Source organism: Elephas maximus, chromosome 18, assembly GCF_024166365.1.
Source record: "Elephas maximus indicus isolate mEleMax1 chromosome 18, mEleMax1 primary haplotype, whole genome shotgun sequence".
In the NCBI taxonomy this organism is placed as follows: Eukaryota; Metazoa; Chordata; class Mammalia; order Proboscidea; family Elephantidae; genus Elephas; species Elephas maximus.
This window is the reverse complement of record NC_064836.1, coordinates 53,958,660-53,972,731: the sequence shown is the minus strand read 5'-3', so window position 1 is coordinate 53,972,731 and position 14,072 is coordinate 53,958,660.

Here is a 14,072-nt window from a genome sequence, read left to right as displayed (position 1 = left end):
AGAAACTAAAGCATCTATCATAATTTAAAGAATGTAGATACTTAATAAATATTAGATCTTTTTTTTTTACATATCTACAAAATCTTAATAGGCCAAAAGATAAAAAAAAAACCTTACAGATGAAATGGAATCCAAGTGGGACGGAATCCCACGGGACTTTGAGACCGTGTCTGTGAATGACCTTGAAATGAGAACCCAGGCACTATTTTTAATTCTGTTTCTAAATTTAACTGCATCATACTTTCACATTAGTTCTCTCATTGCCAGGCAGTTTGGTGTTCATACTCTGGCTACGTATTTCAGTGTGTCGGCTTTCAAGTCCTGGCATAGAGTCAGTTTCAATGACTATTCACATTTCCCACAGAGGCAGAGTGGAATTTAATAAAAGATCTGTGGATTGGAGGGGGACCAACGGTATCAGGGTATGAAGGATTTGTGACAGCTCTGATATATTTCTTTCCTCTGTTCATAAGCAAAAAATCACAAAGCGCTTTTTAAATTACTGAGAAAATTACAACAGAATGTTAGCACTCTTTAAATCCAAGCATCACCCCTGACTATTAAAATGGATGTACTGCCAAAGTGTACTGGCGGTTCAGGGCTTGAAGGAAAAGTTCTCTGGGAGCCAAAGGTACTGCTGTACACGGTGATTAAGGATACCTGTCTGCAAAGCTAAAGGACGCATCAACACTGCAAGCTCAGATCAATGTAATTGATTTGTGTCTATCATTATCCTATTTGTTATGTTTACGTTTTCAATTGTCAAAAGCAGAATTTGCCGATGAAGGGCTGTGTTATAGATACAGCATTTAGAGGATGGAGAGGCCAGTCATTAGTCTATATCATACAGTGTGGGCCAAGAGCATTACTCTCCAAAAATGGAAAAATAACAGCTTAAGGAATAGATCTGCTGGCACATTAGCTCAACAAATCCAGGAGGCTAGCACAGAAGTGATGCTATACTTGAGAGATTGGTTTCGTTTCCAGAGCTGCTAAGTAAAAGTTCCCAATCTTGGCCCCCTTACCTTAGTGCAGAAACTTAAAATGTAATGTTAGAAGAACATACTGACTTAGCAAAGGTTATTGACTAATATTTGCCATAAATTTTTCAAAAAAACCTGAAAGTATGTATGATTTTGCTTACTTCTAACAAAAACTAGCCACACATCTTAAAGCACTTTTTGGTTAACAGTATTTCAAAGTCTTTGCTAAAATTAAAACAATCAAACTATAATACTGAACAGTTGTTTTTAACCCCTTTAATGACGTTAACAAATTTGAAATTTCAAATTGCCATCAGTATTGGGGATTTTTAAAATTCTTGTTTGTTATTATCTCACTGATGGAGAAAAGGCAAGGTTATTATGGATGACACACATTTGATAAAATCAAAACACAGTAACGACAACAACAAAACAAAGCAACAGCCTTACATTGATTGGCAACTACTTAAACAAAAAATGTTTTACTTCCTAGTATGGCTAAATATTCTTTGTTTCACTCAGCAAGATAAAAAATTGATCCAACAAATAAAATTAGAGCTTCGTTTTCAGCAAATGCTATTTAGGAGTTACATAAGCTAATAAAAAGTAGTCCCTCCTCCTCTTTGAGTAGCAGCCCACACTTTTGATGAGAAAATTTGGGGATTAAAAACTCTATAATAAAATTGAATCCTGCTCTCTAGGTCATAGGAGCCCTTGAATGGTGCAAACTGTTACCATGCTTAGTTGCTAACTAAAGGGTTGTTGGTTCAAATCCAGCCAGCGGTGCCTCTGAAGACAGGCCTAATGATCTACTTCTGAAAAATCTGCCATTAAAAACCCATGGAGCACAGTTCTGCTCTGAGACATATGGAGCTGCCATGAGCTGAAATGACTCAACGGCAAATGATCTGTTTTGTCTCTTTATGTTGGTCATAAAGTGGTATCCCTACAGGGTGATCCTACTGTTTTGAAAAATAATTAGAAAAAAGCAACTGAACCTGCAGGCATCAAGTGTAGGCTCAGAAGTGATTAGGTTTATTGCTTTTTCTTTCCGTGGTCCAAAAGAGTCACAGCTAGTAAAGCCATCATCACCGGCTACATCCCCCTTGAGACAGAGGAAAGTGCCATGACATGCCAAGGATGGTCATTTGGGATAATGGACAGTGGGTACCACTGCTCTCTTCTTGGCACACTGTACCCCTAACACAGTGTCTCTTTTTAATGCTTGTGGTCAGCACCTAACGTGATCTGATTGGGAAGAAAAAGAACAGGTTTGTATGTTCCTGCTCTCAATTCCTCTGGCTTTTCTCTGGAGCTTTCTGCATCATTACATAACAGATATTTTAAGAATATTGCTATTTATTGCTGACAAAAAGATATACAAATAAACAAGAGTCCACTAGAGTAAGCCATTTGTCTATCATACCTAACCCTTACTGAAAGCAACTTTTGATTAAGGATAACATGTAAAATAATGAAGCAATGTAGCAGTTTATGATCAGCTCTTATGTTCTTTTTTTAACATAAAGTTCTTCCTTCCTTTGCAATTCTTAAGCACCATTGAGCATATTTCGATTATTTTTGGTACCCCCATTTTGATAGTCTTCTCTGTTTATGTACAATTCAGTGACATACACTTTCGACAAGCAAAAATAATCCACAAGAATTTCCTGAGAAGACATTCATGTACAGCATGTGTTAGGATTTTCCAACTGTACTAATTATGTTATCACCGAATGTAAACTTTAAAAAAGAAAGTCCTCAGTTCAAAAAAAAAAAAAAAAGAAAATCTTGAAGTTCTGTTGCCTAACTTCAGAGATATTCCTGTCATCCTTAAAAAGGAAAAAAAAATTGAGCTTTTACTTGTCTGCATATCGTGTGCCACTTCTCACTCTCTCTCTCACTCTATCAACTATCTGTCTGTCTGCCTGCCTGCCTGTCTGTCTATCATCTATCTATCTGTCTGTCTATCTTTTATCTCTCTAATTACTCTTTTCTCTAGAATACTGATCCACCTATAGAAATGGTTGCTGCAGCATTTACTGTTGTTTCCTAGGTTGTTGCTATCTCTAGAGGCTTTGGCATGTTGCAATTCTTTACTAACTATGTCTATTACATAAAGTTCTGCTTCTCTTTCTCAAGCTATAACTTCAGACAAAATTATGCCAAACATAAAAACGAGATGGTCAATTGTCACATGAATTAAAAATTTGTCAGTGTACATACACTTTATCCTAGTTACCTAGCACTGCTGTAACATAAAATACCACAAATGGGTGACTTTAAAGAACCGAAGCTGATTTTCTCACAATTCGGGATACTAGAGGCCTGAATTCAAGATTAGCTCCAGGGTGAGGTCCTTTCTCGTCAGTATCCCAAGAGTTCCCGAGAGTTCCTTTGCCTGTAGACAATCTTCACATGGCATCTGTCTTCTCCCTATGTGTCTCTGTGTCTACTCTGGTCTTTTTATAACTCAAAAGTGATTAGGTTTAGGGTCCACCCTATTGGTATGACTTCAATAACATAACAAAAAAAAACTCCTATTTCTAAATAGTATTGCATTTGTAGGTATGGGGGTTAGAATTTCAACACATATTTTGAGGGAACATGATTCAATCCATAACATACTGTATCAGTAAATATTGCATTTTATCAATTGTAAGATATCACTAATTATAAGAAAACCAAAAAAATAAAAAAAAAAAAAAACAAACTCATTGCCTTTGAGTCGACTCCAACTCATAGCAACCTTATAGGACAGGGCAGAATTGCCCCACAGAGTTTGCAAGGAGTGCCTGGTGGGTTCAAACTGCTGACCTTTTAGTTAGCAGCCACAGCTCCTAACCATTATGCCATGTGGGTTTTGATTATTATTATTATACTTAACCACTAAAAAGAAAACATACTTCCAATTAAATTTGATACACCATTATTGTAAGATGCATCCCCATCTCATGCATGAAAAACATGGCGAAGGCGGCACCATAAAATTGATAAAACGTGGAAAGCTTACGTATATTGATATGCCTTTTTCCTTTGCTTGACTTCTACTGTCAACTACCAAGCATTTTACATTTTACTTACCTGCCTTCTTTTCCTTTTTTTTCAAATCAAATTTATGTGCAATTCATTTTGCTGATTCTGCCTTGGTATTAGGATGCAGTTTGATGCCTATGCTTGGGCTTAATCCAATCTGTGTCATGGAACTTGGCACTATTTACTGCTGTGGAGTTAATTCCATTTATTCTGCCTTCAGCTGGGCAGTGACACAGAACCCTAGATATCAGAGAGAGTTGGTGCATGTGTCCAATACCCAGGCACCATCCTGTTATCCCAGATTAAGAGGATTAGTCCAAAAGTACATATCAATTGTAAAAGGTATTTGGGCTAGTTCTAAAAAAATTTGATGGAGGAAAATTTAGTCTTCAGTGTCATCCTTCTTTCTGACCACCAGTTTTCCTATTATTTCACAACATCAAGGGCACAGCATGCCATATTATTCTGGGTTTAACTCACCCATAACTCACAGCCCCCATTAATTGTTGCCTGTTCTTTACCTCATCTCCTCAGGGATAGTAGTTTAGCAATTAACAAATCTGATAATATAATCTTTCTAGTTGGCTAAAGAAAGAGAAGTAGAACTCTGCCCACAGGAAAAACAATGATATACATTTAACACTGGCCTTTTGAAAAGGAATTCATATTTTTTATTCTGTAGTTAGAGGTTCCAAGTGAGTGTGGGTAAAAACAGGGCAGTTTTATGATAAGTAGCAAGGAACGGAAGTAAGATATTTTGGCTCAGGTTACAGTTACCACAGGGTATAATTAGAACTCTAATTCATTAATGCCAAGAACTAACCCAGATTTAGGAAAAGCATTTTCCTTAATCTCAAGAAAAAACTTATGATAGTCACACAGTAGTAACTGAAAAAAAAAAATCATCCATTAATTTATTTATTCTTCATCTAATATTTTTTTAATATCTATTGTTGGCCTATGCTTGGCATTTCTCAAGATGAAAAAACTGAAGTAAAAATTCAAGTCTTGAGTTGCAACGTTGAAGGATTCTACAGGGAAAATATTGAACAATGCAGGAAACATCAAAAGAAGATGGAAGGAAAACACAGTTACTATACCAAAAAGAACTGGTATCGTTCAACAATTTCAGGAGGTAGAACCTAAGGTATCAAAGAACCTAAGGTATTGAAGGAAGAAATCTAAGCTGCCCTGAAGGCATTGGCAAAAAACAAGGCTCCAGGATTTACGGAATACCAATTTACATGTTTCAACAAACGATACAGCACTGAAAGTGCTCATTCATTTATGCCAAGAAATTTGGAAGGCAGCCACCTGGCCAACCGACTAGAAGCGATTCATATTTTTTCCCATTCCAAAGACCGGTGACCCAACAGAATGCAGAAATCATCGAACAATATCACTAACATCACATGAAAGTAAAATTTTGCTGAAGAACATTCAAAAGTGGTTGCAGCAGTACATCACCAGGTTGGATTCAGAAGAGGACGTGGAACCAGGGATATCATTGCTGATGTCAGATGAACATTGGCTGAAAGCAGAGAATACCAGAAAAATGTTTACCTGTGTTTTATTAACTATGCAAAGGCATTCAACTGTGTGGATCAAAACAAATTATGGATAACATTGTGGAGAATGGGAATTCCAGAACACTGAACTGTGCTCAGGAGGAGCCTGTACACAGACCAAGAGGCAGTTGTTCCGACAGAACAAGGGCATGCTGCATGATTTACAGTCAAGAAAGGTGTGTGTCAGGGCTGTATCTTTTCACCATACTTATCAATCTGTATGCTCAGCAAATAATCCAAGAAGCTGGACTATATGGAGAAGAACACCACTTCAGGATTGGAGGAAGACTCGTTAACAACCTGTGATATACAGATGATACAACCTTCCTTGCTGAAAGTTAAGAGGACTCAAAGTACTTACTGAGGAACATCAAAGACCACAGCCTTCAGTATGGATTACACCTCAACTTAAAGAAAACAGAAATCCTCACAACTGTGCCAATAAGCAACATCATGATCAATAGAGACTAAATTAAGTTGTAACGGATCTCATTTTACGTGGACCCACAATCAACAACCCACAAGCAGCAGTTGAGAATTCAAGATAGGCATTGCATTGGGCAAATCTGCTGCAAAAGACCTCTTTAAAGTGTTCAAAAGCAAACATGTCACTTTGAGGACTAAGGTATGCCTGACCAAGCCATGGTGTTTTCAGTTGCCTCATATGCATGTGAAAGCTGGAAAACGAATAAGGAAGACCAGAGAAAACGTGATGCCTTTGATTTATGACGTTGGTGAAGAATACTGAACATACCATGAGCTGCCAGAAGAATGAAAAAATCTGTCTTGGATGAAGTATAGCCAGAATGTTCATTAGAAGCAAGGGTGGCAAGACTTTGTCTCACATACTTTGGACATCTTGCCAGAAAGGTCCAGTACCTCGAGAAGGACAACATGCTTGATAAAGTAGAGGGTCAGAGAAAAAGTGGAAGGCCCTCAGTGAGATTGACTGACATAGTGGCTGCAACAATGGACTCAAGCATAACAATGATTGTGAGGGTGGTGCAGGACTGGGCAGTGTTTCCTTCTGTTGTATATAGGGTCATTGTAAGTTGAAACTGTCTTGAGTGTACCTAACAATATTTTTGGCCTGGCCTGGGCTAAGTGTTAGGGGATGTAGAAGCAAAATAGATTAGGCTCTGCCCTCATGTAGTTTATGATATAGCAGAGAATATGGACAGTAAAAAATAATTACATGTTTAACAAGTATTATAAAAGGGATGCACGGGATGCTATGGGGCATGTTAACCTGGTGAAGGTAGGGGGTGGTATAGGCATATAGCCTTTTAGTCTAAACAAATTGCCAGTCTACTTGAGGACCCACAAATCAGAGAGCTAACAGCACCATACTAAATCTAAAAGAAGCCAAATATGAGTAAAACATAGGGAGGGAAGAGTGTAAGGGATGAGATTGAAAATATAGGTAGGACAAATGTAGATGGAATTATTGGGAAAGAGAAATTGAGCTGGTGGGCTATAAGCCTAGAGTTTTGGGGTACGGTGGAAAGGCAGGGGGACGAGGTGAAGAAAATTTACTTGAGAATGAAGCCAGTGAAGTACAAAGCTGAGTGAAGACAGAATGAGAGACAAAATCTTAATGACAATATTCGAACCATGCATGTTGTGAAAGTAAGCTATTTTAAGAAGTTTGGACTTTATTCTAAAAGAAAAAGTTAGCTATTAAAAGATCTTAAGCAATTATCTGCTTTTTTTTTTTTTAACACTCTAGCTTAAGAGTGGAGAATGGGTTGGAGAAGTGACTGAGTGGATGGAGATCACTTAGAAGGGCTTTGCAGTAGTCCAGGTGGGACCATGATGATGGCAATTGGAGTAGGGTGGCTGACAGTAGAACTGGAGAAAAGTAGATGGATTTGAGAGCAATTTGGAGATAAAATCACTATGATTTATGTAGGTAGTAAAAAAAAAGAAGCAATCAAGGGTGACTAAATGAGTCCAATTTTTCTCTCTTGAGCAACTGAGTAGATTGTGATACTATTTCTGAGAAAGGAAAATTAGATAAAGTACAAAAATGAGGAAGAAATTCCAAGAAACTCTGACATTATCAGATAGGAAAGAAAGAGGTGAGAGAAGAGATTAAACAGACAGGCAAATAAGCAGAATGAAAATCTAGAAAAATTGTTTTTAAAGAAATCCAGGGCAGAGTTTCTAGGAATAATATCAGCAATATGAAATGCTGCTGAAAAATCAAGCTAGATTAAAAAACTAAAATTGGTCCAACGGATTTATTTGCTCGGAACTCACTGGGGATCGTGGCAAGACCAGTTTTGGTAGAGTAGTAAAAATAGAAACCAACGGCGGAATGACTGTGAAGGGAGGCAATAGAACTACAGAATATAAATTCATTAAAACATTTGAAAGTGAAGGAAGAGATGTGAAGAATGCAAGCAATAAAAACTCTCCTCGAACTAGTTTAAATGAAAGGGGGAATTTCTTACAAGCATACAAAGGAATCCCAAATAATCCAAGGGCTCAGAGGTCACAATTTGTCAGAAGCCAGCTCACTAATTAAAGTACAAAATTTGCATGTATGCCTATTTAGTTTGAGTTCAGATCAGTATTTATTTTAATAATATAAAAGTAGTTGGGGAGAAGTTTATTTTGCCTCTGCCTTAACTAACTAGCTAGAATGGGAGACTGAGGTAGAGAAGATTCAGAGACATGTTAGTTGCCATAGAATTGGCTCCCACTGATGGCGACCTTAAATATGACAAAACAAAACGTCGTCAGGTCCTACGCCATCTTCATGATCTTTGGTGTGTTTGAGTCCATTGTGGTGGCTATTGCATCAGTCCATTTCACTGTTTCCTTCATTTTCAATGACCCCTTAGATTACCAAATATAATGTCCTTTTCTAATGATTAAAAAAAAAAAAAATAGTCTTTCCTAATTACATGACCAAAATAAGCAAAACAGTGTTTCACCATCCTCACTTCTAAGAAGTATTCTGGCTGTATCTCTTCTAAGACTGATTTGCTTGTTCTGGCAGTCTATATTCAATATTCTTTGCCAACAGCACAGTTTGAAGGCATCAATTCTTTATTTATGTCTTCCGTTTTCATTGTCCAGCTTTCACATGCATACGAGACTATTGAAAAGATCATTGATTGAGTCAGGCACACTTTAGTCATCAAAGTGACATCTTTGTTTTTTTAACACTTTAAAGAGGTCTTTTGCAGCAGATTTTCCCAATGCAATGCATCCTTTGATTTCTTAACTACTGCTTCCATGACACTAGTTGTTGATCCAACTAGAATGAAATCATTCAGAACTTCAATTTCTTCATTTATCATGTTGTTTATTGTTCCAGTTGTGAGGATTTTTTGTTTGTCTTTGACTTTCATCAGTAAGTGCTTCAAGTTGTCTTCATTTTCAGCAAGCAAGGCTGTGTTATTTGCATATCATAGGGTGTTAATGAGCCTTCCTCTAATCCTGATGCCACATTATACTTCCAGCATCTCAGACTATTTATTTAGCATAAAGACTGAATGAATAATATGAAATGATACAACCTGTTGCACCCCTTGTTCTGTTGGATCCTCTGCCTCTTGACCTACGTACATGTTCCTCCTAAGCACAATAAGGGCTCATACACACACGTGGAGGTTATCTATTTCTTCTTGAGTAATCTTTGGTAGTTTGTGTAAATTTTGGGTCAGTTATAATTTATTGATTATTCTTAATATGGGTCATGTCTTTCAGCTTCTTTGCTTGTCTGGACATATTTGATTGAATGTCAGATATTGTGATTTTTACCTGGTTGAGTGCTGAATATTTTTATATTTTCATGAATATTCTTGAGTTTTGTTTTGGCATGCAATTAAAGTATTTGGAAACCATGATATCCTTTAGGATCTTCTTTTCATGACTTCATAGGTGGAAACAGAGAAGTATCCAGTCTAAACAATTGATACATGTATTCACCACTAATGAAACAAGATTTTCCTCAGTACTCTACCCAATGCTCCATGAATTATGAGCTTTTCCAGTCTGGACGTAATGAACTTTTCCTGTTCGTGTGCTGAGTATGTTACCTTTAATTCTTTTGGATGGTTCTCTCCCAGGCTCTGGCAGTTTCTTCAGATCATGTATTGATCAGTACTCTGTTGAATACTCAACGGAAAACATCTGTAAGACTCCGGGGTTACCTCTTTGAGTAGCTCTATTTTTTTGGTATTATGTCCTACGAACCCTAGCTTTCTTGTTCTCCATGGACTCTGTGTTCATGTTTTCCTGTGTTCTCCTGCCCTGAACTGTGGCTCAAAAATTCTCTCATGGCAGTAAGGTGTGACAATTACAGGTTTTACTACAATTGTTTTTCATCTCTTGGAAATCAGTGTCTTTGGATATTGGATCTTAGGAATTCAGTATCTTAACACCATTGTTTCATTTTTTTTTTTTCTTATTGTATTTTAGATAGGGGTTTACAGAACAATTTGGTTTCTCCTTAAACAATTAGTACACTTATTGTTTTATCACACTGGTTGCCAACCCCACGACCTGTCAACACTCTCCCCTTCTTGACCCTGGGTTCCCCATTACCAGCTTCCCTGTCCCCTCCTGCCTTCTTGTCCTTGCCCTTTGGCTGGTGTGTCCATTTAGTCTCATTTTGTTTTATGGGCTTGTCTAATCTTCTTCTTTTTTTTTTTTTTTTTTTTTTAATCTTTGGTTGAAGGGTGAACCTCAGGAGTGACTTCAGTACTGAGTTGAAAGGGAGTCCAGAGCCCGTAGTCTCAGGGTTTTCCAGTCTCTGTCAGGCCAGTAAGTCTGGTCTTTTTTTTCATGTGTGAGTTAGAATTTTGTTTTACATTTTTCTTCAGCTCTGTCTGGGACCCTCTATTGTGAGGCCTGTCAGAGCAGTCAGTGGTGGTAGCTGGGCACCGTTCAGTTGTGCACAGCAATAGAGAACAATGATGAATCTGTGAAACATCTCACAGCGTGGATGAATCTGGAGGGCATTATGCTGAGTGAAATAAGTCAATCACAAAAGGACAAATATTGTATAAGACCACTATTGTAAAAACTCATGAAAAGGTTTACAGGCAAAAAGAAACAACCTTTGATGGTTACGAGGGAGGGGAGGGGTGGAGAGGAAAAAACATTAAGTAGACAATAGATAAGTGGTAACTATGGTGAAGGGTAAGACAGCACACGATACTGGGGAAGCCAGCACAACTTGGCCAAGACAAGGTCATGGAAGTTCCACAGACATGTCCAAACTCCCTGAGGGACTGAACTACTGGGCTGAGGGCAGGCACCATGGTCTGGGGGCATATCAAGCTCAACTGGCATAACATAGTTTATAAAGACAATGTTCTACATCCTACTTTGGTGGCCACTGCTCTCACCCCAACTGGAGCAAGAGAGAATGAAGACAATCACAGGGCAAGATCAGTACAAGGGACTAATGGACCACAAGTACCACAGCCTCCAGCAGACTGAGTTCATATAGTTTGTTTTGTTTTTTGTTGTTTCAGGCAGGAGGGTAAATCTGGTTCCTGTTACTCCATCTTAGCTGGAAACTGAATTCCCAGCTGACCTTAATAATGTAGATGGATCATAGGAAGATTGGAGAGCTCTATACATAGTTCTGTAAGAAATCCAGCTTGTGGTAAAACATTGAATCAAAGTTTCTTTCTACACAGACATACATATGTATATCTCTTTAATTTAAACCGCATTTCCTTACTCTGGAGAAGTATTGATTTTAATGAGCAAGAAATTCATTTCCAAATTCTGTTCACTAAAAAAACCCTGGATACCACAAGAGTGTCTGTCATTTTACAAGCAGTGATAACTTTACAGAGTGTATACCTCAGATCCAACCCTTACGATCCTTTTATATTGGAGTTATTCTTAGATCTTGACAATTTCCTGACCTCATCCTACTAAAAAAATGGTTCGACCTTTCTCTGTCAAATAATTTTTTTGGATCAAAAGTATAATATAACTAATAGGGTACTGAGTCAGGTGAAATGATACAACCTCTTATGAAATAATTTAATATGGTAGGAAATGTTACCTTCCAAATGAGAGTTAATTTAGGAGTTGCTCATGAATGTGTGGTATGCAGGAATATCTACAAGATTAATTATCTCTGAAAAAGTTCTCAAAAAAGTTTTAATATAGGAAAGTTTTTATCCAGATTGCTAAATTTATAGCAGAACAGAATATTTGCCAGAAAATATCATTTAGTACTCAATATCACATAAATAACATAGGCTTCTCTGAATTCTCTTTGAACACTGTGAATCTTTTCAAGTTTAAAATGCATTATTACAACTTCTAATAAAAAGAGATAGAAAATAACTAATAAAGATCTTGAAAAATAGGAAACCTTTCAAGAAAAGATGAAAACATTTGACTTAAAATAGATGGGAGCAAACAGTAGAAAACTTAACTCAGATTAGAAATTAATTTCAAGCTGTTCAAAGGCTTAAGTGACTCAATGTTATGAAAATTTTGTATTCATGTCTAAAATGAAATAATATAACTGTTTAGAAAGATAGGTTCAGAAAGGTGTCCCTACTAAAATTGTTTTAACAGGCAAATAGTCTAGGGAACATGATCTCAAAATGAGAAAAATAATTCTTAAAATCTAGGTCATTTACCTACAATTTTCCACATTTCCTGCAGTTCTGTGCTTTAAACATTTTGGTATGTCACCTAGAGACAGTCACCTTTTTTTTTTTTTTTTTCACTGAAGATCAAGTTATCGGCAAAGCACAAAATCGTAATTAAAAATTTCTAGTTCAGCGCCAGGCATACATTGTTCTTTTAATGAATCAGATTATCTCAACTTTGTAAAGATTAATTAGGCACTTGTAGCAGTGCTTTTAAATTTCTCAGAACACTAAGCCACCAGATAACTAAGTGGCAGCCTTGTAAACTCAAAGAGTTAATAAGAACCTCAGAAAATCTATTACATTTAATTCTACTACACAAGTCAGAAATTGTTGATTAACTATGACATTATTAAAATATTTTTATATGTTTTTCATTTAAATCTGAACTGAAGCTTGGGTAAGCACTGAATATCACTGAAAAAAATATAGTAGAAACTTTTTTCCTTTAGGAAAAAAATTTAAATACATAGAATAATATATTTAAAAATTTGCATGTATCTTCCCTTCAAAATTAATAAATATTAAGGTTTCATTATAGTAAGTTTTATATATATATGTGTGTATATATGATTTTTAAAAAATAGTTGAAAGAGCTCCTTTATAACCTTCACCCAACTTCCCCTACTACTAACATTTTATACAGCCACATTTATATAAAATAAATAAATAAATAAACATCTGGACCATACTATTTGGTAAAGTAGAGGGTCAGCAAAAGAGAGGAAGACCCTCAGTGAGAGGGACTGACACAGTGGCTGCAACAATGGGCTCAAACACAGCAACAACGGCATAGGGCCAGGCAGTGTTTCCTTCGGTGGCTATGAGTTGGAATAGACTTGACAGTACCTAACAACAACAACTATACTATTCAATAAACCACAAATTTTGTTCAGATTTATTCACTAACATTCTTTTTTCTATTCCAGGATCTAATCCAGGATACCACTTTGCATTGTTATCACGTATCTTTAGTCTCCTTTAATCAGTGACAGTTTCTTAGTCTTTCCTTGTTTCTCATGACTTTGATACTTTTCAAGGGCAAGGGTAAGGAATTTTGTTGAATGTCCCTCCATTTGGTTGTTTCGGATTTTTTTTTTTTTAATGTTTAGAAATGCTCTATAGATTCTGCGCAAGAATATCTCAGAGGTGAAGTGTGCTTTCCATCACAGTATCAGCAGGTATATTGTATCGACATGCCATTTCACTGGGGGTATTATTAACCTTAACTTAAGGAATACACAGAGGCCTGTATCAAAAAGAATCAGTTGACATTCAACCTTTTCAGCAGGTAGCATATGATCAAGAACCAGTGGTACTGAAGGAGGAAGTCCAGGCTGCACTGAAGTCACGGGCAAAAAACAAGGCTCCAGGAATCTATGGAATACCAATTGAGATGTTTCAACAAACGGATGCAGCACTGGAGGTGCCCACTCATCTATGCCAAGAAATTTGGAAGACAGCTACCTGGCCAACCAACTGGAAGAGATCCATGTTTGTTTCCATTCCAAAGAAAGGTGTTCCAAGAGAAGAAGGAAATTATTGAACAATATAATTAATATTACATGTAAGTAAAATTTTGCTGAGGATAATCAAAAAATGGTGCAGCAGTGCATTGAAAGGGAACTGTCAGGAATTCAAGCCAGATTCAGAAGAGGACGTGGAACAAGGGATACCACTGCAGATGTCAGATGGATCCTGGCTGAAAGCAGAGAATACCAGAAAGACGTTTACCTGTGTTTTATTGACTGCAGAGGCATTCGACTGTGTGGATCATAACAAGTTATGGAAACATTGTGAAGAATGGGAATTCCAGAACACTTAATCATGCTCATGAGGAACCT